Below are 23,586 nucleotides of genomic sequence, written 5' to 3'. Positions count from 1 at the left end.
CATCACACCCACCGCCCAGAATCGAATGGTGGGCTATTCAACTTCAGCAGTACTGCATGGAGGTAACGTACCATCGTGGTGCCAAGAATCCCACAGATTTCCCCTCATGTCACCCAGGGGAGTGAGCTCAAGCCCCCAGCCCTGATGAGGAGGCCACAGAGGCACATGTGCAAGCTTTGGCTGTCAGCAGTTGCCCCAAGACACTGAGCCTGAAAGAGATTGCTGATGCCATCCAACAAGACAGCACTCTGACACGAGTAATGGAAGCCCTGGAGCATAGCTCCTGGCAGGATTTTCTTCACAGCACGGAAGACTAGGATGTAGCAGAAAAGGACTGCTTGGTCAAGCTGTGGAGAGTAAGAAACAAACTGAATATAACTCCTGATGGTGCATGGGTACCGGCTGGTGATACCACTCCAATTGCAGTGGCAAATGATCCTACTGGCCCAGGGAGGCCACCAAGTGATGGCAAAGATGAAAGCACGCATGAGGGAGAAAGTATGGTTCCCTGTTTTGGAAGCTGGGGTAGATGACTGTGTGAGGAAATGCCCAACCTGTCAACTGACCACTGTCCCAGAGGCACCTGCTCCTGTCATCACTGAAGAACCATGTACCGCCCTGGTCAAAGATCAGCCTCGATTTCGGGAGCTTCCCAGATGGCCGCATCACACTAGTCGCTGTTGATGGGTACTCGAAAATACCCAGACTTTGAGGTGATTGACTCGGCAGCTTTTGTCAGTGTTAACCCGGCCCTTGAGAGACTATTTGCCATGTTTAGACTCCCTGACGAGGTCAAAACTGACAATGGGCCACCGTTCTAAGGGGCTGAATTTCAGGAACTCTTACAGAGTCTGGGTATCTGCCATCAGAGAATCACACCACAATGGCCCCAGGCAAATGGTGAGGTCGAACGCTTTATGCGTATGCTAAATAAGGTTCTTCAGATTGCCAACATAGAGGGTACTGACCCAGAGATCAGTCATCATAGTTTCCTGCATGAATACAGAGGCATGCCCCATTGCACCACTGGTCGAGCCCCTTGGTCCTTAATGCTTGCAGGGCAGCAACAAGACACCATCCCCACACACTCAGAATGGCAACCAACCCCCTACCACCTGGAGCATATGCAGGTCAGACGAAACATGGTCAATGACTAAGCGAGTCAATCCCGGCATAATGTCTCTCAGGATATTAGGGTTGGTGATCGTGTGGTGATAAAAGACAGGAGGCCGGAGTGGAAATTCCACACGCCCTATGAGCCAGGAGTAAGGACTGTTGTCAAGACAAATGGCACCATGGTGACAGCTTAAACGAGAGGAGAGAGGGCCATGTGAAACATCTTGTGGTTTTGACAAGCCACGTTTGAGGAGCCCCCAGACGAACTGCATGAGGATGACTGCTCCCAGTGGGGGAGGGCTATGGGCCTAGGTGTGTGGACCCGCCAACAATGGCAGAGGACACACTCCCTGCTGCCCCATCGGCGACTACCAACTCTCCGGCCCCATCAGGTGAATGTCGGTTATGGTCGCAGAGGTACAGTCTTCGTCCCAACCCTCATACCAGTCAAAGACTAAGAGATTTTGTATGTAGTTCATAATCATGTCATGTTTGAATCTGCTTGGGGAGGGATATAATAAAGGGGTATTCGGTCTAGTTATCGGGTGGCTGCGCATTCACAGTTGAAGCGGAAGGTCGGGTTACTGTTTCCAGGATTCAGGGGGAATATAAATAAATGGGAAGAAGGTCACCAGGGATCTTTACCTTCCCTCCACAGAGTCACAGGCGTCAGGCAGTTATTCTGAGTACCGGCGCCATCGCACTGCGCGCTCACCAGGAACGGTACAGCATCACAATCACCACATTTAAGATGTGGTTCCTACAACATCATGTAATTCAGAGCACAGTTTTGCTGCACAATTAGAGGGATGCTTCTCACTGTCCGCAGTTCAGATTAGTTTTTTTCCCCTGATGCTCACAATGCTAGCATGACTAACCCTGTACTGTCTTCATCACAAAGAGGTTTTCTTACCCCACCCTCCTCTGTTCAGGGTATCGTTCATGCCCCTGCTGCCACTATTGATTTATTTCTATCATTGAAGTCATCCACACTGTATCAATCTGTGTTTTTATTGATTTGCTGTTCTGATGATGACCTGTGAATAATTGTCGACTTACATGACAGTAAGACTAGGCAGGACCTATCTAGAGTAGAAGACAGGAACATTCTGACCAAACCACTCCAGCCACTTGCTCACTATTGGTCTTATGATGTTCTTCCCTACATATAAACACACACTGGGGCATATTTACAATAAACTTGCGCATCATTGCTGATGCGCCAGTTTTCTTGTGTCGCCCCTGTCCCTCCTAACAACACCATGGATGCGCTGTATTTACAATACGGCGCATTATGGCACACGTTAGGCCAATAGCGTCAACATTTTTTACTCTATTGTGGCATTTTGCTGCTACTGCAGCAAAGTGCAAGGAGGCCCATTGATTAAAATGGGTGCATCATTTTAACGCCTGCTTTGGGCAGATGTTAAAAATGATGCCAAAAATGGTGCAGTGACATTTAGGAGATTTCACTGCGTCATTTATTTCAGACCTCCTAAATCCGGAATACCCCCCTGCATACAATGTGCCTGATGCAGGCATAATGTGGCAAAAAGGATTGCAAAGTGAAGCAATGCATGCATTGCACACTTTGTAAATATGGTGTGGCAAAAATTGTCTCCTTGACCCACATTAGCGTAAAACAAATAATGCTTGTGTGGCGCAAGAAGGTGCTAGGACCTTGTAAATCTGGTCCATTGTTTCTACTCATACTCTCAGCGTGATCATCATGAGCACAAACATTGTACTTGATTTTAAGTGCATATACTTTATGAATAAAAATAAATGTTTCTTCCTTTTTACTGGAAGTTCTCTTTCATTAATTGGCTTGTCTTAGCTGCAACTAAAGATTTTATTTGTTTAACCTCACATGTGTTACCTGAGTCAGCCATTGGCCTCCTCGTCCTCCTACCCATGTACTCCGCCTCCATCATGATGGGAGAACTGTAAATGGTGTAGCACAACTTCTCCATCCAATTTACACTAAATTGTGCTCCCCTTTTAAAAGCCTGATGGCAAAGCTCAAAACTCACCCTTTGACCGCCACCAGACAGGTTTTTCCAATGAGCTGTGATAAAAACAAGATGAGGGGCCTGTGACACATTGTCCACTTGATGGCAGGTAACCTCTCACACTACTCTTGCAGCAACACAGCAGAAGAATGAGCCTTTTCCTGAATTCTGGGCCCAGTGAAAAGAGCAAGAGACTTCACTGTCACCCTCTGGACTGAACAGCCGAACCACATACCATTGTTGCAGACTGACTCAGCAAACAGTCATTTTCATATCACTAGCTATAGGTCATGGTTAATGAGATGATGAAGGTGAATGCCAGACTTTGACACCTCATGGTGCATACACCACTAAATGTATGAAGCACATTGTCACAGGCCATAACTAGTATGGGGAATGTTGTCTCCCCAAAGAGGTTCAGCGACTATAAAAGTAGGATCCAAAACCACCTTGCCAAACATTGCTAGAATGGCCTAGCAAAAAGAGGAAGCCATGTTGACACTAACGCCATGGTAGGAGATTATGTATAGGATCATCAACATCATCAGCATAGAGACAATCACTTGGGGTACAGAGGATGGAGAAGCACAACAGCTGATTACAAGAATGTACCACCACTAACTCAGTTTCAATAACTAGTTGTCTAAATGTAAGGTGGGAAACAACCAAGCACCAGATACATCATTCTAAGCCCCGGAAGTGGAAATAAAATGAAGAAACCTAAATGTGCAGGTCCATCGTGTCATGTGGCTGACCATTCCGTGGACTCGTCAGCGCACAGTTTGAAACATGCAACATGTGAGTATAACAGCATGCTCATGTAAATTTTAGCCCTGAACACCAACACTTTGTTGTGACTTGTAGGTGGGCTGTAGAGGAAGGGAACATTATGTGGGGGGGAACAGGAGGAGCCTGGAGGCAGTGTAAAGTAGGGAGGGGTAACTGGTCAGGCATGGGTACTTGGTGATACGTGGGTGGTAGCTATGGACAGGGAGTCACATCAGAGAGACTCAGAGTGTTGCATGGCATTACTACCTCCACGGACAGTTTTGCAGGACAACTTGCAGAAGTAAAAATGAATGAGATCTGAGAAAGGCCTGAATGGCAGCGTATGCCAGCTGTCCACCCAGATGCCACCTCAGAGGCCTGCAGCTCCACCACTCAGTTACCACCACTTACACTATCTATTCTTCCCACCTGAGTCTCATGCAAACCCTTGAAGGAGGTTAGCACACAAAGCCTAGTTCCCTGATGTGAGAAGGTAGCCTCTTTCTAGCCTTGTTACCCCCACTTTTGGCCTGTTTGTGAGTGTATGTCAGGGTGTTTGTCACTGTTTTCACTGTCTCACTGGGATCCTGATAGCCAGGCCTCAGTGCTCATAGTGAAAACACTATGTTTTCAGTATGTTTGTTATGTGTCACTGGGATCCTGCTGGTCAGGACCCCAGTGCTCATAGGTTTGTGGCCTATATGTATGTGTCACTGGGACCCTGTCACACAGGGCCCCAGTGCTCATAGGTGTGCATGTATATGTTCCCTGTGTGGTGCCTAACTGTCTCACTGAGGCTCTGCTAACCAGAACCTCAGTGGTTATGCTCTTTCATTACTTTCAAATTGTCACTGACAGGCTAGTGACCATTTTTACCAATTCACATTGGCTTACTGGAACACCCTTATAATTCCCTAATATATGGTACTGAGGTACCCAGGGTATTGGGGTTCCAGGAGATCCCTATGGGCTGCAGCATTTCTTTTGCCACCCATAGGGAGCTCTGACAATTCTTACACAGGCCTGCCACTGCAGCCTGAGTGAAATAACGTCCACGTTATTTCACAGCCATTTTACACTGCACTTAAGTAACTTATAAGTCACCTATATGTCTAACCTTTACCTGGTAAAGGTTAGGTGCAAAGTTACTTAGTGTGAGGGCACCCTGGCACTAGCCAAGGTGCCCCCACATTGTTCAGAGCCAATTCCCTGAACTTTGTGAGTGCGGGGACACCATTACACGCGTGCACTACATATAGGTCACTACCTATATGTAGCTTCACAATGGTAACTCCGAATATGGCCATGTAACATGTCTATGATCATGGAATTGCCCCCTCTATGCCATCCTGGCATAGTTGGCACAATCCCATGATCCCAGTGGTCTGTAGCACAGACCCTGGTACTGCCAAACTGCCCTTCCTGGGGTTTCACTGCAGCTGCTGCTGCTGCCAACCCCTCAGACAGGCATCTGCCCTCCTGGGGTCCAGCCAGGCCTGGCCCAGGATGGCAGAACAAAGAACTTCCTCTGAGAGAGGGTGTGACACCCTCTCCCTTTGGAAAATGGTGTGAAGGCAGGGGAGGAGTAGCCTCCCCCAGCCTCTGGAAATGCTTTCTTGGGCACAGATGTGCCCAATTCTGCATAAGCCAGTCTACACCGGTTCAGGGACCCCTTAGCCCCTGCTCTGGCGCGAAACTGGACAAAGGAAAGGGGAGTGACCACTCCCCTGACCTGCACCTCCCCTGGGAGGTGTCCAGAGCTCCTCCAGTGTGCTCCAGACCTCTGCCATCTTGGAAACAGAGGTGCTGCTGGCACACTGGACTGCTCTGAGTGGCCAGTGCCACCAGGTGACGTCAGAGACTCCTGCTGATAGGCTCCTTCAGGTGTTAGTAGCCTATCCTCTCTCCTAGGTAGCCAAACCCTCTTTTCTGGCTATTTAGGGTCTCTGTCTCTGGGGAAACTTTAGATAACGAATGCAAGAGCTCATCCGAGTTCCTCTGCATCTCCCTCTTCACCTTCTGATAAGGAAACGACCGCTGACCGCGCTGGAAGCCTGCAAACCTGCAACATAGTAGCAAAGACGACTACTGCAACTCTGTAACGCTGATCCTGCCGCCTTCTCGACTGTTTTCCTGCTTGTGCATGCTGTGGGGGTAGCCTGCCTCCTCTCTGCACCAGAAGCTCCGAAGAAATCTCCCGTGGGTCGACGGAATCTTCCCCCTGCAACCGCAGGCACCAAAAAGCTGCATTACCGGTCCCTTGGGTCTCCTCTCAGCACGACGAGCGAGGTCCCTCGAATCCAGCGACTCTGTCCAAGTGACCCCCACAGTCCAGTGACTCTTCAGCCCAAGTTTGGTGGAGGTAAGTCCTTGCCTCACCTCGCTGGGCTGCATTGCTGGGAACCGCGACTTTGCAGCTACTCCGGCCCCTGTGCACTTCCGGCAGAAATCCTTCGTGCACAGCCAAGCCTGGGTCCACGGCACTCTAACCTGCATTGCACGACTTTCTAAGTTGGTCTCCGGCGACGTGGGACTCCTTTGTGCAACTTCGGCGAGCACCATTTCATGCATCCTCGTAGTGCCTGTTTTTGGCACTTTTCCGGGTGCTACCTGCTTCAGTGAGGGCTCTTTGTCTTGCTCGACGTCCTCTCTCTCTGCAGGTCCAATTTGCGACCTCCTGGTCCCTCCTGGGCCCCAGCAGCGTCCAAAAACGTTAAACGCACGATTTGCGTGTAGCAAGGCTTGTTGGCGTCCTTCTGGCGGGAAAACACTTCTGCACGACTTTCCAAGGCGAGAGGGATCCGTCCACCAAAGGGGAAGTCTCTAGCCCTTTTCGTTCTTGCAGAAACCTCAGCTTCTTCTGTCCAGTCGAAGCTTCTTTGCACCCGCAGCTGGCATTTCCTGGGCATCTGCCCATCTCCGACTTACTTGTGACTTTTGGACTTGGTCCCCTTGTTCCACAGGTACCCTAGATTGGAAATCCACAGTTGTTGCATTGCTGGTTTGTGTCTTTCCTGCATTATTCCTCTAACACGACTCTTTTGTCCTTAGGGGAACTTTAGTGCTCTTTGCACTCACTTTTCAGGGTCTTGGGGAGGGTTATTTTGCTAACTCTCACTATTGTCTAATAGTCCCAGCGACCCTCTACAAGGTCACATAGGTTTGGGGTCCATTCGTGGTTCGCATTCCACTTTTGGAGTATATGGTTTGTGTTGCCCCTATCCCTATGTTTCCCCATTGCATCCTATTGTAACCATACATTGTTTGCACTGTTTCTAAGACTATACTGCATATTTTTGCTATTGTGTATATATATCTTGTGTATATTTCCTATCCTCTCACTGAGGGTACACTCTAAGATACTTTGGCATATTGTCATAAAAATAAAGTACCTTTATTTTTGGTATAACTGTGTATTGTGTTTTCTTATGATATTGTGCATATGACACTAAGTGGTACTGTGGTAGCTTCACACGTCTCCTAGTTCAGCCTAAGCTGCTCTGCTAAGCTACCATTATCTATCAGCCTAAGCTGCTAGACACCCTATACACTAATAAGGGATAACTGGGCCTGGTGCAAGGTGCAAGTACCCCTTGGTACTCACTACAAGCCAGTCCAGCCTCCTACATTGGTTGTGCAGTGGTGGGATAAGTGCTTGAGACTACTTACCACTCTTGTCATTGTACTTTTCATAAGAGAAAAATATACAAAACAAGGTCAGTGTATATACACATAGCCAAAAAGTTTTGCATTTCCTCTTTTCACTCTTTTCTAAGTGCTGAAAAGTACTTCTAAACTTTCAAAAAGTTCTTAAAAGTTTAAAAAGTTTTTTTCTGTCTTTCCAAAAAGTTCTGAAAACTTTTTTCTCTTTTTCTATCACTTTAACTCTCTCTAAAAAATGTCTGGCACAGGCCAAAGTGTTGATCTGTCCAAACTTGCATATGACAACCTTAGCTGGAAAAGAGCAAGGAGTCTCTGTATAGAGAGAGGTTTGAGTGTAGGGAAGAATCCTGCCTTAGAACTATTAATTAATATGCTTAGAGAACAGGATAAGGCCATAGGTGCCCCATCTGTTGAAAAAGTACCTAATAGTTCCCAATCAGATTCAGGGACTCCCCCAGGAAAAGATTCAGGATAGAAACTTCCTAGCCTGCCCATTACTAGACAATCTAGCATAGATGGTAATGATGATGAGCCACACCATAGAAATAGTGTTGTCTCACATCATAGCAAAAGCATTTATTCTCACCATACTGGTAGTAATGTTTCTGTAAACCAAGCTGTTAAGTTGGCTTCTGTAAGGGACAGGTCTCCTTCTGTTCATTCCCATCATAGCTCTGTTTCTAGAAATGTCCCTCCCACCAACCCTGATGACAGAATGTTAGAGAGGGAACTCAATAAGTTGAGGGTGGAACAAACCAGACTGAAGCTTAAAAAGCAACAGCTGGATTTGGATAGACAGTCTTTTGAATTAGAGAAGGAAAGACAGAAGTTGGGTTTAGATACCCATGGTGGCAGCAGCAGTATTCCCCATAGTCATCCTGCAAAAGAGCATGATTCCAGGAATCTGCACAAGATAGTTCCCCCTTATAAGGAGGGGGATGACATTAACAAGTGGTTTGCTGCACTTGAGAGGGCTTGTGTTGTACAGGATGTCCCTCAAAGGCAGTGGGCTGCTATCCTATGGCTATCATTTAGTGGAAAGGGTAGGGATAGACTCCTTACTGTGAAAGAAAATGATGCCAATAATTTTACAGTTCTTAAGAATGCACTCCTGGATGGTTATGGCTTAACCACTGAACAGTACAGGATAAAGTTCAGAGAGACCAAAAAGGAGTCTTCACAAGACTGGGTTGATTTCATTGACCATTCAGTGAAGGCCTTGGAGGGGTGGTTACATGGCAGTAAAGTTACTGATTATGAAAGCCTGTATAACACAATCCTGAGAGAGCATATACTTAATAATTGTGTGTCTGATTTGTTGCACCAGTACCTGGTAGACTCTGATCTGACCTCTCCCCAAGAATTGGGAAAGAAGGCAGACAAATGGGTCAGAACAAGGGTGAACAGAAAAGTTCATACAGGGGGTGACAAAGATGGCAATAAGAAGAAAGATGGTGAAAAATCTCAAGATAAGCATGGGGATAAGGGTAAAACCAAAGATCCCACTTCAAATCTTAAACACTCTTCAGAGGGTGGGGATAAAACAAATTCTTCCTCTTCTTCTCAACCTGCACACATTAAAAAGCCTTGGTGCTTTGTGTGTAAAAACAGAGGCCAGGGGATAAGTCCTGTCCAGGTAAACCCCCTGAGCCTACCACCACTAATACATAAAGCTCTAGTGCCCCTAGCAGTAGTGGTACTAGTGGTGGGACTGCTGGCAACAGTCAAGCAAAGGGTGTAGTTGGGTTCACTTATGGGTCCATAGTGGAAACTGATGTAATCAGTCCCAAGACAGTTTCTGTCACACCTAGTGGCATTGGCCTTGCCACACTGGCTGCTTGTCCCCTTACAATGGATAAGTACAGGCAGACAGTTTCAATAAATGGTGTTGAGGCCTTGGCCTACAGGGACACAGGTGCCAGTTTCACTTTGGTGACTGAAAACCTAGTGCATCCTGAACAACACATCATTGGACAACAGTATAAGATTATTGATGTCCATAACTCCACTAAGTTTCTTCCCTTAGCTATAATTCAGTTTAGTTGGGGTGGAGTTACTGGCCCTAAGCAGGTGGTGGTATCACCTAGCTTACCTGTAGACTGTCTCTTAGGTAATGACCTAGAGGCCTCAGGTTGGGCTGATGTAGAGTTTTATGCCCATGCAGCCATGCTGGGCATCCCTGAGGAATTGTTCCCTCTCATTTCAAGTGAAATGAAAAAGCAAAGGAGAGAAGGCCTGAAAACTCAGGATCCCTCTCCATCAACAGGTAAAAAGGGTATCACAGTATCCCCTAACCACCCTACCATTCAGGATACTATTCCTGTGGTGGGAGAAACCTCTCCTGGGGTGGCACCTGTTCCAAGGGAATCATCAGCTGGCAAAGCTGGACTCCCTGAGGTGGAAGTACCTCTCTGTGGGATAACTAACATTGGTGAGAAAAACAGCACCATTTTAGTTAACATGGAGCATCCCTCCAACCCTCCCAGAGAAACTTTAGTGCAGAAACCCTGCACTACCTCACAACACTTAGGACAGCATCCCTGCCCTAGTGTGGAGCTCATAGGACAGCATCCCTGCCCTGCTCCAACTCAAGAGAAACAGCATCCCTGTTCTCTCTTCCAGCCAGATGGACAAAGTTTTTGCCCAGCTATGGCTTTTCTGAGACAGCATCCCTGTCTGGCATTTCCATCACTACAAATAGGTTCAGTGGACAATTCCCACTGCTCTAAACTAAAACTTACTGATAGAAACTCTGAAAATACATCTTCACATTGTTGCTTAGCTAAAAAACTTCAAACAGGGTGGTTTACATCCCCACAGGGAAGTAACCATATAGTGGATGATAAAGGGAGTAACCAGTCTATTGCAGAGCTACTCTCTACTTATCACCACTTAGACAATAAAGTCTCAACTGGCCAAGGTTAGCCTTATTGTCCTTCGTTTGGGGGGGGGGTTGTGTGAGAAGGTAGCCTCTTTCTAGCCTTGTTACCCCCACTTTTGGCCTGTTTGTGAGTGTATGTCAGGGTGTTTGTCACTGTTTTCACTGTCTCACTGGGATCCTGATAGCCAGGCCTCAGTGCTCATAGTGAAAACACTATGTTTTCAGTATGTTTGTTATGTGTCACTGGGATCCTGCTGGTCAGGACCCCAGTGCTCATAGGTTTGTGGCCTATATGTATGTGTCACTGGGACCCTGTCACACAGGGCCCCAGTGCTCATAGGTGTGCATGTATATGTTCCCTGTGTGGTGCCTAACTGTCTCACTGAGGCTCTGCTAACCAGAACCTCAGTGGTTATGCTCTCTCATTACTTTCAAATTGTCACTGACAGGCTAGTGACCATTTTTACCAATTCACATTGGCTTACTGGAACACCCTTATAATTCCCTAGTATATGGTACTGAGGTACCCAGGGTATTGGGGTTCCAGGAGATCCCTATGGGCTGCAGCATTTCTTTTGCCACCCATAGGGAGCTCTGACAATTCTTACACAGGCCTGCCACTGCAGCCTGAGTGAAATAACGTCCACGTTATTTCACAGCCATTTTACACTGCACTTAAGTAACTTATAAGTCACCTATATGTCTAACCTTTACCTGGTAAAGGTTAGGTGCAAAGTTACTTAGTGTGAGGGCACCCTGGCACTAGCCAAGGTGCCCCCACATTGTTCAGAGCCAATTCCCTGAACTTTGTGAGTGCGGGGACACCATTACACGCGTGCACTACATATAGGTCACTACCTATATGTAGCTTCACAATGGTAACTTCGAATATGGCCATGTAACATGTCTATGATCATGGAATTGCCCCCTCTATGCCATCCTGGCATAGTTGGCACAATCCCATGATCCCAGTGGTCTGTAGCACAGACCCTGGTACTGCCAAACTGCCCTTCCTGGGGTTTCACTGCAGCTGCTGCTGCTGCCAACCCCTCAGACAGGCATCTGCCCTCCTGGGGTCCAGCCAGGCCTGGCCCAGGATGGCAGAACAAAGAACTTCCTCTGAGAGAGGGTGTGACACCCTCTCCCTTTGGAAAATGGTGTGAAGGCAGGGGAGGAGTAGCCTCCCCCAGCCTCTGGAAATGCTTTCTTGGGCACAGATGTGCCCAATTCTGCATAAGCCAGTCTACACCGGTTCAGGGACCCCTTAGCCCCTGCTCTGGCGCGAAACTGGACAAAGGAAAGGGGAGTGACCACTCCCCTGACCTGCACCTCCCCTGGGAGGTGTCCAGAGCTCCTCCAGTGTGCTCCAGACCTCTGCCATCTTGGAAACAGAGGTGCTGCTGGCACACTGGACTGCTCTGAGTGGCCAGTGCCACCAGGTGACGTCAGAGACTCCTGCTGATAGGCTCCTTCAGGTGTTAGTAGCCTATCCTCTCTCCTAGGTAGCCAAACCCTCTTTTCTGGCTATTTAGGGTCTCTGTCTCTGGGGAAACTTTAGATAACGAATGCAAGAGCTCATCCGAGTTCCTCTGCATCTCCCTCTTCACCTTCTGATAAGGAAACGACCGCTGACCGCGCTGGAAGCCTGCAAACCTGCAACATAGTAGCAAAGACGACTACTGCAACTCTGTAACGCTGATCCTGCCGCCTTCTCGACTGTTTTCCTGCTTGTGCATGCTGTGGGGGTAGCCTGCCTCCTCTCTGCACCAGAAGCTCCGAAGAAATCTCCCGTGGGTCGACGGAATCTTCCCCCTGCAACCGCAGGCACCAAAAAGCTGCATTACCGGTCCCTTGGGTCTCCTCTCAGCACGACGAGCGAGGTCCCTCAAATCCAGCGACTCTGTCCAAGTGACCCCCACAGTCCAGTGACTCTTCAGCCCAAGTTTGGTGGAGGTAAGTCCTTGCCTCACCTCGCTGGGCTGCATTGCTGGGAACAACGACTTTGCAGCTACTCCGGCCCCTGTGCACTTCCGGCAGAAATCCTTCGTGCACAGCCAAGCCTGGGTCCACGGCACTCTAACCTGCATTGCACGACTTTCTAAGTTGGTCTCCGGCGACGTGGGACTCCTTTGTGCAACTTTGGTGAGCACCATTTCACGCATCCTTATAGTGCCTGTTTCTGGCATTTCTCCGGGTGCTACCTGCTTCAGTGAGGGCTCTTTGTCTTGCTCGACGTCCCCTCTCTCTGCAGGTCCAATTTGCGACCTCCCGGTCCCTCCTGGGCCCCAGCAGCGTCCAAAAACGCCAAACGCACGATTTGCGTGTAGCAAGGCTTGTTGGCGTCCTTCCGGCGGGAAAACACTTCTGCACGACTCTCCAAGGCGAGAGATATCCGTCCACCAAAGGGGAAGTCTCTAGCCCTTTTCGTTCCTGCAGAAACCTCAGCTTCTTCTGTCCAGTCGAAGCTTCTTTGCACCCGCAGCTGGCATTTCCTGGGCATCTGCCCATCTCCGACTTACTTGTGACTTTTGGACTTGGTCCCCTTGTTCCACAGGTACCCTAGATTGGAAATCCACAGTTGTTGCATTGCTGGTTTGTGTCTTTCCTGCATTATTCCTCTAACACGACTCTTTTGTCCTTAGGGGAACTTTAGTGCACTTTGCACTCACTTTTCAGGGTCTTGGGGAGGGTTATTTTGCTAACTCTCACTATTGTCTAATAGTCCCAGCGACCCTCTACAAGGTCACATAGGTTTGGGGTCCATTCGTGGTTCGCATTCCACTTTTGGAGTATATGGTTTGTGTTGCCCCTATCCCTATGTTTCCCCATTGCATCCTATTGTAACCATACATTGTTTGCACTGTTTCTAAGACTATACTGCATATTTTTGCTATTGTGTATATATATCTTGTGTATATTTCCTATCCTCTCACTGAGGGTACACTCTAAGATACTTTGGCATATTGTCATAAAAATAAAGTACCTTTATTTTTGGTATAACTGTGTATTGTGTTTTCTTATGATATTGTGCATATGACACTAAGTGGTACTGTGGTAGCTTCACACGTCTCCTAGTTCAGCCTAAGCTGCTCTGCTAAGCTACCATTATCTATCAGCCTAAGCTGCTAGACACCCTATACACTAATAAGGGATAACTGGGCCTGGTGCAAGGTGCAAGTACCCCTTGGTACTCACTACAAGCCAGTCCAGCCTCCTACATTGGTTGTGCAGTGGTGGGATAAGTGCTTGAGACTACTTACCACTCTTGTCATTGTACTTTTCATAAGAGAAAAATATACAAAACAAGGTCAGTGTATATACACATAGCCAAAAAGTTTTGCATTTCCTCTTTTCACTCTTTTCTAAGTGCTGAAAAGTACTTCTAAACTTTCAAAAAGTTCTTAAAAGTTTTAAAAGTTTTTTTCTGTCTTTCCAAAAAGTTCTGAAAACTTTTTTCTCTTTTTCTATCACTTTAACTCTCTCTAAAAAATGTCTGGCACAGGCCAAAGTGTTGATCTGTCCAAACTTGCATATGACAACCTTAGCTGGAAAAGAGCAAGGAGTCTCTGTATAGAGAGAGGTTTGAGTGTAGGGAAGAATTCTGCCTTAGAACTATTAATTAATATGCTTAGAGAACAGGATAAGGCCATAGGTGCCCCATCTGTTGAAAAAGTACCTAATAGTTCCCAATCAGATTCAGGGACTCCCCCAGGAAAAGATTCAGGATAGAAACTTCCTAGCCTGCCCATTACTAGACAATCTAGCATAGATGGTAATGATGATGAGCCACACCATAGAAATAGTGTTGTCTCACATCATAGCAAAAGCATTTATTCTCACCATACTGGTAGTAATGTTTCTGTAAACCAAGCTGTTAAGTTGGCTTCTGTAAGGGACAGGTCTCCTTCTGTTCATTCCCATCATAGCTCTGTTTCTAGAAATGTCCCTCCCACCAACCCTGATGACAGAATGTTAGAGAGGGAACTCAATAAGTTGAGGGTGGAACAAACCAGACTGAAGCTTAAAAAGCAACAGCTGGATTTGGATAGACAGTCTTTTGAATTAGAGAAGGAAAGACAGAAGTTGGGTTTAGATACCCATGGTGGCAGCAGCAGTATTCCCCATAGTCATCCTGCAAAAGAGCATGATTCCAGGAATCTGCACAAGATAGTTCCCCCTTATAAGGAGGGGGATGACATTAACAAGTGGTTTGCTGCACTTGAGAGGGCTTGTGTTGTACAGGATGTCCCTCAAAGGCAGTGGGCTGCTATCCTATGGCTATCATTTAGTGGAAAGGGTAGGGATAGACTCCTTACTGTGAAAGAAAATGATGCCAATAATTTTACAGTTCTTAAGAATGCACTCCTGGATGGTTATGGCTTAACCACTGAACAGTACAGGATAAAGTTCAGAGAGACCAAAAAGGAGTCTTCACAAGACTGGGTTGATTTCAATGACCATTCAGTGAAGGCCTTGGAGGGGTGGTTACATGGCAGTAAAGTTACTGATTATGAAAGCCTGTATAACACAATCCTGAGAGAGCATATACTTAATAATTGTGTGTCTGATTTGTTGCACCAGTACCTGGTAGACTCTGATCTGACCTCTCCCCAAGAATTGGGAAAGAAGGCAGACAAATGGGTCAGAACAAGGGTGAACAGAAAAGTTCATACAGGGGGTGACAAAGATGGCAATAAGAAGAAAGATGGTGAAAAATCTCAAGATAAGCATGGGGATAAGGGTAAAACCAAAGATCCCACTTCAAATCTTAAACACTCTTCAGAGGGTGGGGATAAAACAAATTCTTCCTCTTCTTCTCAACCTGCACACATTAAAAAGCCTTGGTGCTTTGTGTGTAAAAACAGAGGCCAGGGGATAAGTCCTGTCCAGGTAAACCCCCTGAGCCTACCACCACTAATACATAAAGCTCTAGTGCCCCTAGCAGTAGTGGTACTAGTGGTGGGACTGCTGGCAACAGTCAAGCAAAGGGTGTAGTTGGGTTCACTTATGGGTCCATAGTGGAAACTGATGTAATCAGTCCCAAGACAGTTTCTGTCACACCTAGTGGCATTGGCCTTGCCACACTGGCTGCTTGTCCCCTTACAATGGATAAGTACAGGCAGACAGTTTCAATAAATGGTGTTGAGGCCTTGGCCTACAGGGACACAGGTGCCAGTTTCACTTTGGTGACTGAAAACCTAGTGCATCCTGAACAACACATCATTGGACAACAGTATAAGATTATTGATGTCCATAACTCCACTAAGTTTCTTCCCTTAGCTATAATTCAGTTTAGTTGGGGTGGAGTTACTGGCCCTAAGCAGGTGGTGGTATCACCTAGCTTACCTGTAGACTGTCTCTTAGGTAATGACCTAGAGGCCTCAGGTTGGGCTGATGTAGAGTTTTATGCCCATGCAGCCATGCTGGGCATCCCTGAGGAATTGTTCCCTCTCATTTCAAGTGAAATGAAAAAGCAAAGGAGAGAAGGCCTGAAAACTCAGGATCCCTCTCCATCAACAGGTAAAAAGGGTATCACAGTATCCCCTAACCACCCTACCATTCAGGATACTATTCCTGTGGTGGGAGAAACCTCTCCTGGGGTGGCACCTGTTCCAAGGGAATCATCAGCTGGCAAAGCTGGACTCCCTGAGGTGGAAGTACCTCTCTGTGGGATAACTAACATTGGTGAGAAAAACAGCACCATTTTAGTTAACATGGAGCATCCCTCCAACCCTCCCAGAGAAACTTTAGTGCAGAAACCCTGCACTACCTCACAACACTTAGGACAGCATCCCTGCCCTAGTGTGGAGCTCATAGGACAGCATCCCTGCCCTGCTCCAACTCAAGAGAAACAGCATCCCTGTTCTCTCTTCCAGCCAGATGGACAAAGTTTTTGCCCAGCTATGGCTTTTCTGAGACAGCATCCCTGTCTGGCATTTCCATCACTACAAATAGGTTCAGTGGACAATTCCCACTGCTCTAAACTAAAACTTACTGATAGAAACTCTGAAAATACATCTTCACATTGTTGCTTAGCTAAAAAACTTCAAACAGGGTGGTTTACATCCCCACAGGGAAGTAACCATATAGTGGATGATAAAGGGAGTAACCAGTCTATTGCAGAGCTACTCTCTACTTATCACCACTTAGACAATAAAGTCTCAACTGGCCAAGGTTAGCCTTATTGTCCTTCGTTTGGGGGGGGGTTGTGTGAGAAGGTAGCCTCTTTCTAGCCTTGTTACCCCCACTTTTGGCCTGTTTGTGAGTGTATGTCAGGGTGTTTGTCACTGTTTTCACTGTCTCACTGGGATCCTGATAGCCAGGCCTCAGTGCTCATAGTGAAAACACTATGTTTTCAGTATGTTTGTTATGTGTCACTGGGATCCTGCTGGTCAGGACCCCAGTGCTCATAGGTTTGTGGCCTATATGTATGTGTCACTGGGACCCTGTCACACAGGGCCCCAGTGCTCATAGGTGTGCATGTATATGTTCCCTGTGTGGTGCCTAACTGTCTCACTGAGGCTCTGCTAACCAGAACCTCAGTGGTTATGCTCTCTCATTACTTTCAAATTGTCACTGACAGGCTAGTGACCATTTTTACCAATTCACATTGGCTTACTGGAACACCCTTATAATTCCCTAGTATATGGTACTGAGGTACCCAGGGTATTGGGGTTCCAGGAGATCCCTATGGGCTGCAGCATTTCTTTTGCCACCCATAGGGAGCTCTGACAATTCTTACACAGGCCTGCCACTGCAGCCTGAGTGAAATAACGTCCACGTTATTTCACAGCCATTTTACACTGCACTTAAGTAACTTATAAGTCACCTATATGTCTAACCTTTACCTGGTAAAGGTTAGGTGCAAAGTTACTTAGTGTGAGGGCACCCTGGCACTAGCCAAGGTGCCCCCACATTGTTCAGAGCCAATTCCCTGAACTTTGTGAGTGCGGGGACACCATTACACGCGTGCACTACATATAGGTCACTACCTATATGTAGCTTCACAATGGTAACTTCGAATATGGCCATGTAACATGTCTATGATCATGGAATTGCCCCCTCTATGCCATCCTGGCATAGTTGGCACAATCCCATGATCCCAGTGGTCTGTAGCACAGACCCTGGTACTGCCAAACTGCCCTTCCTGGGGTTTCACTGCAGCTGCTGCTGCTGCCAACCCCTCAGACAGGCATCTGCCCTCCTGGGGTCCAGCCAGGCCTGGCCCAGGATGGCAGAACAAAGAACTTCCTCTGAGAGAGGGTGTGACACCCTCTCCCTTTGGAAAATGGTGTGAAGGCAGGGGAGGAGTAGCCTCCCCCAGCCTCTGGAAATGCTTTCTTGGGCACAGATGTGCCCAATTCTGCATAAGCCAGTCTACACCGGTTCAGGGACCCCTTAGCCCCTGCTCTGGCGCGAAACTGGACAAAGGAAAGGGGAGTGACCACTCCCCTGACCTGCACCTCCCCTGGGAGGTGTCCAGAGCTCCTCCAGTGTGCTCCAGACCTCTGCCATCTTGGAAACAGAGGTGCTGCTGGCACACTGGACTGCTCTGAGTGGCCAGTGCCACCAGGTGACGTCAGAGACTCCTGCTGATAGGCTCCTTCAGGTGTTAGTAGCCTATCCTCTCTCCTAGGTAGCCAAACCCTCTTTTCTGGCTATTTAGGGTCTCTGTCTCTGGGGAAACTTTAGATAACGAATGCAAGAGCTCATCCGAGTTCCTCTGCATCTCCCTCTTCACCTTCTGATAAGGAAACGACCGCTGACCGCGCTGGAAGCCTGCAAACCTGCAAAATAGTAGCAAAGACGACTACTGCAACTCTGTAACGCTGATCCTGCCGCCTTCTCGACTGTTTTCCTGCTTGTGCATGCTGTGGGGGTAGCCTGCCTCCTCTCTGCACCAGAAGCTCCGAAGAAATCTCCCGTGGGTCGACGGAATCTTCCCCCTGCAACCGCAGGCACCAAAAAGCTGCATTACCGGTCCCTTGGGTCTCCTCTCAGCACGACGAGCGAGGTCCCTCAAATCCAGCGACTCTGTCCAAGTGACCCCCACAGTCCAGTGACTCTTCAGCCCAAGTTTGGTGGAGGTAAGTCCTTGCCTCACCTCGCTGGGCTGCATTGCTGGGAACAACGACTTTGCAGCTACTCCGGCCCCTGTGCACTTCCGGCAGAAATCCTTCGTGCACAGCCAAGCCTGGGTCCACGGCACTCTAACCTGCATTGCACGACTTTCTAAGTTGGTCTCCGGCGACGTGGGACTCCTTTGTGCAACTTTGGTGAGCACCATTTCACGCATCCTTGTAGTGCCTGTTTCTGGCATTTCTCCGGGTGCTACCTGCTTCAGTGAGGGCTCTTTGTCTTGCTCGACGTCCCCTCTCTCTGCAGGTCCAATTTGCGACCTCCCGGTCCCTCCTGGGCCCCAGCAGCGTCCAAAAACGCCAAACGCACGATTTGCGTGTAGCAAGGCTTGTTGGCGTCCTTCCGGCGGGAAAACACTTCTGCACGACTCTCCAAGGCGAGAGATATCCGTCCACCAAAGGGGAAGTCTCTAGCCCTTTTCGTTCCTGCAGAAACCTCAGCTTCTTCTGTCCAGTCGAAGCTTCTTTGCACCCGCAGCTGGCATTTCCTGGGCATCTGCCCATCTCCGACTTACTTGTGACTTTTGGACTTGGTCCCCTTGTTCCACAGGTACCCTAGATTGGAAATCCACAGTTGTTGCATTGCTGGTTTGTATCTTTCCTGCATTATTCCTCTAACACGACTCTTTTGTCCTTAGGGGAACTTTAGTGCACTTTGCACTCACTTTTCAGGGTCTTGGGGAGGGTTATTTTGCTAACTCTCACTATTGTCTAATAGTCCCAGCGACCCTCTACAAGGTCACATAGGTTTGGGGTCCATTCGTGGTTCGCATTCCACTTTTGGAGTATATGGTTTGTGTTGCCCCTATCCCTATGTTTCCCCATTGCATCCTATTGTAACTATACATTGTTTGCACTGTTTCTAAGACTATACTGCATATTTTTGCTATTGTGTATATATATCTTGTGTATATTTCCTATCCTCTCACTGAGGGTACACTCTAAGATACTTTGGCATATTGTCATAAAAATAAAGTACCTTTATTTTTAGTATAACTGTGTATTGTGTTTTCTTATGATATTGTGCATATGACACTAAGTGGTACTGTGGTAGCTTCACACGTCTCCTAGTTCAGCCTAAGCTGCTCTGCTAAGCTACCATTATCTATCAGCCTAAGCTGCTAGACACCCTATACACTAATAAGGGATAACTGGGCCTGGTGCAAGGTGCAAGTACCCCTTGGTACTCACTACAAGCCAGTCCAGCCTCCTACTCCTGAGCCCTACCACACACCTGCAAATAATAAAGCACCCTAACCTTTGTATAGTTGAAATACTGGCATGTAGAAATCATAGTGGTTAGATAGGGGATAGAGGTGGATTCCTTGGGGATAGTGTGAGAGAAAAAGTAGCCAGGGTTAGTGTTAGGGTAATGTCTGTATATGTCTGATGGATTAGTTGGAAATAGGTGGAGCTAGGATAGAGTTTCTTTGAGCAAAACAAACCTTTCATATATTGTCATTTATGTGGTATGATTTATTCTGAAAATTAATTGCCTCTATCAGTTGAAGTGGTGTTAACAAATATGTATGTAATCAGAAATAATACTGAATCAGTTCATTCCTGGTAGCTGCACTGCTGCTATGGTACCGCATTTGGGATTGCCATCTCTTTGTATAATCATCAAGTTCACTTGGCCCATCTACTGCCTGGTTTTCCTCTTTGGGCATGGGCACATGACACACTATAACCAAGTTGTGGAACAAGCACTATAGGAGTGTGATATAAAACAGTGAGGGGGGCTAATGACATATTAAATTTAAACATGTAAATCCACTTGTGTACCTTGATATAAATTTACATTTATGTGCTATTCACCATTTCTGAGTGGAGATTTACACAAAAGTGCACCCTTACATGTTGCAATCCCCTCAGTAGAGGGGGTGGGAGCATCTGAGCCTAAGTTTACGAGTGTAAAGTTATGCGAGTAACTTTTCACAAGAATGTGGAGATTTCTGCAACCATGGTGGAGATGTCTCTGCAGAAAGGTATTATTGTTCTTTTAAAAAATCTTTAAAAAATGTTTAATACAAAATATAAATGTAAAATAATTTAAAATATCTATTATTTTTACAGAACTAAAAAGTTACAGTACATTAATTAATGAAATTAAATAATAATTAATTTGGAAATATTGGTAATTCTTCAAGTGGTGACAGAGAAAAAGGGGAGGAGTCCAAAAACATGTTTTCTTCAGGCAATTTCCCATATGGATTTTGGACACGACTACAGCCCAAACCACTGGACAGAATTACACCACATTTGGCAGAAAGCTAGCTCTTGGTCCAGAATGATCTCTTTGTATTTTGGTGTAAATCTGTTAAGTAATTTTGGTGTCATTAAATAAAAAATATTTATGTATATCTAAAGATGTGGATCCACTGCAAATCCACGTGGTGGATCCATAGATCCATGCGCCACAAGCAATGCCATGATTGCCTGGCAGTACCCTGACAGAAAAGTTGAGCCCGCCATTTTCTGATTCAGGACACGGTTGCTGGGAGGAAAATAAAAGTAAAATATAATGTAAGGGGTGAGGATAGAGGTATCCTGACCCCATGGGACTGATGGAGGGGTCTCTGAGGGATCCCTCATAGACAATAAATTGCCCAAAAATGTTTTTTTGGGTGCACAAGGATCCGTGGACCCTCCATGGCACTCTGCACGGCCACTGTGTGAATCCACAGTAGATCTGCAAATCCAGACTCGAGTAAAAAAACAAAAATACAACCACAAACAGACCCGCTAACACAACCATTCACCCACTCCCACACTCACTCAAAGACCCACACAACCACTACAACACCCACTCACATACTTACACACCGACTTATAGACCCACAAAACCACTTGCACAGCCACTCCTACAGCCACTCATACACCCACTCACAGTCCCACAGAACCACAAAATCACTCACACACCCACCCACAGACTCACATAATCACTCACACACCCACCCACGGACCCACAAAACCACTCACACCCACTCACAGACCCACACAGCCACTCACACATGCACTCATAAATTCACACATCCACACAACCACACGACCCAGTCACACACTCAAACAGCCACTTCCCCACCCACTCACAGACCCTCATTGTGCGGTTGGCTGCATGCGTGGTTTTGGGTGAAGGCCGGTCACTATAGCAGTTGGATTCATGTATTGTAATTAAATATAGCTTTAGAATAAAAAAAAAAAACTATAAATTCACTGAAACAAATAAAGGTTACAGTGACGTTATAGCTTGGAAAAAGAATTTAAAAAAGCCTTAGAAAGTTACTAAAAAAAAAAAAAAAGGTTTACAGGGACGTTATAGTTATGTTCAGATTTTACACACACAAAATCATAGAAATTCATCCGTTGTAGTTATTCTTATCTCAAGAAACTATAACTCATGCTCTAAGGTAACTATAACTCACGCCTTTGTCATGCACTGCTAATTACCCCACATACTACATCAGCCAAGACATCTTTTATGACATCATTGACAATATCACTGTATGTTTTCCAATTAATTTATTTATGAGAAAATGGGGGGCGTAATTGTACGTCATGCCCCAAGGTAACTATAACTCATGCCCTCGCCATGCACTGCTAATTACTCCACAGATTACAGCACTCATGACATTTTTGATAACATCACTGATAATATCAATGTAATATTTGCAGTAAATTTCTTTTACAAAAAAACTGTGCATGGCGGGGGCACAAGTTATAGTTACCTTAGGGCATGGCTTATAGTTACTTGAGATAACTCTAACTATAACAGGGGAATATATATGGTTCTGTACGATTAAAATGTGAGCCTAACTATAATGCTATAACGTCCCTGTAACCTTTGTTTTTATAAGTAATTATATATATATATATATATATATATATATTCACTGAAAAAATTAAGGTTATAGTAACATTATAGTTAGGTGAAATGTTCAGTTACAATGTTTTAAACTCTAACAACTGCAGAAATTCAGCAGTCGGGCCCTAAGGTAACTACAACTTGCGCCCTCGACATCCACAGTTTTTTCATCAATTATTTCATTGCAAATGTTGCAGTGGTAATATCAATGATGTTATAGAATATGTTAGGAGTGATGTAATATGTAGGTTAATCAGCAGAGCATTGCGAGGGCTCATGTTATAGTTACCTTAAAGCACATGTAATAGTTATGTTACAGTTTAAAATGTTACATTGTTACTGAACATGTCACCTAACTATAACACTACTTTACCCTTTGGGTTTTTCAGTGAATTTCCAGGGTTTTATTTTTTAACATTGAGTAATATTTTATTACCACAGATAAATCCAGCCCTCCCACTGCATACCCTGGCCACTACCATATGCAAATACAACCCCTGCTATACACAGCCAAAGGCTGTGCGCAGTGGGGCTTGGCTCCAGGCCCTGCAGCCAACCCACTCATGCAGCATCCCCATGCTGAGCATGGGCTTCAGCCTAGCTCAATGGGGGCATGGCCACAATACCTGGCCTGCATCCAGGCCCTGTGGCCAGCCCCCTAGAGGCAGCCAACCCCATGCTGCACAGCCCCTCATTGAGGTTTATTAGGATGTTGGGACCCCACCACCATGGCCTTTTTGTTTTAAAAGGGAGGGGGCCTGCATGACACCCCACCCCCAGCCTAAATAGGTCCTGGAGACCCCATCCTCCAGGGCCCCATATAGTTTAAAATGGAAGGGGACCACATGACCTCCCTCTCTGAGCCTTATTAGTGTCTGGGGACCTCATCCACTAGGGCCATTTTTTTTAAAGGGGTGGATGTCATGAGTCATGTCATATGTGGGGTAATTAGCAGTGCATGGTAAGGGAACACGTAATAGTTACTTTAGAGTTTAAAATATTCTGTAGTTACTGAACATTTCACCTAACAGTAATGTAGCTCAAACTTTGTTTTTTTAGAGAATGTCTAGAGTTTTTTAATGTATGCAATATTTTTTTACCATATGTGAATTCATCCCCCCCCCCACCATGGATGGCCAAAGG

The sequence above is a fragment of the Pleurodeles waltl genome, chromosome 1_2 (assembly GCF_031143425.1).
Source record: "Pleurodeles waltl isolate 20211129_DDA chromosome 1_2, aPleWal1.hap1.20221129, whole genome shotgun sequence".
NCBI classification, from domain to species: Eukaryota; Metazoa; Chordata; class Amphibia; order Caudata; family Salamandridae; genus Pleurodeles; species Pleurodeles waltl.
The sequence above is the reverse complement of the archived record's forward strand: the minus strand, read 5'-3'. Positions refer to the sequence as shown.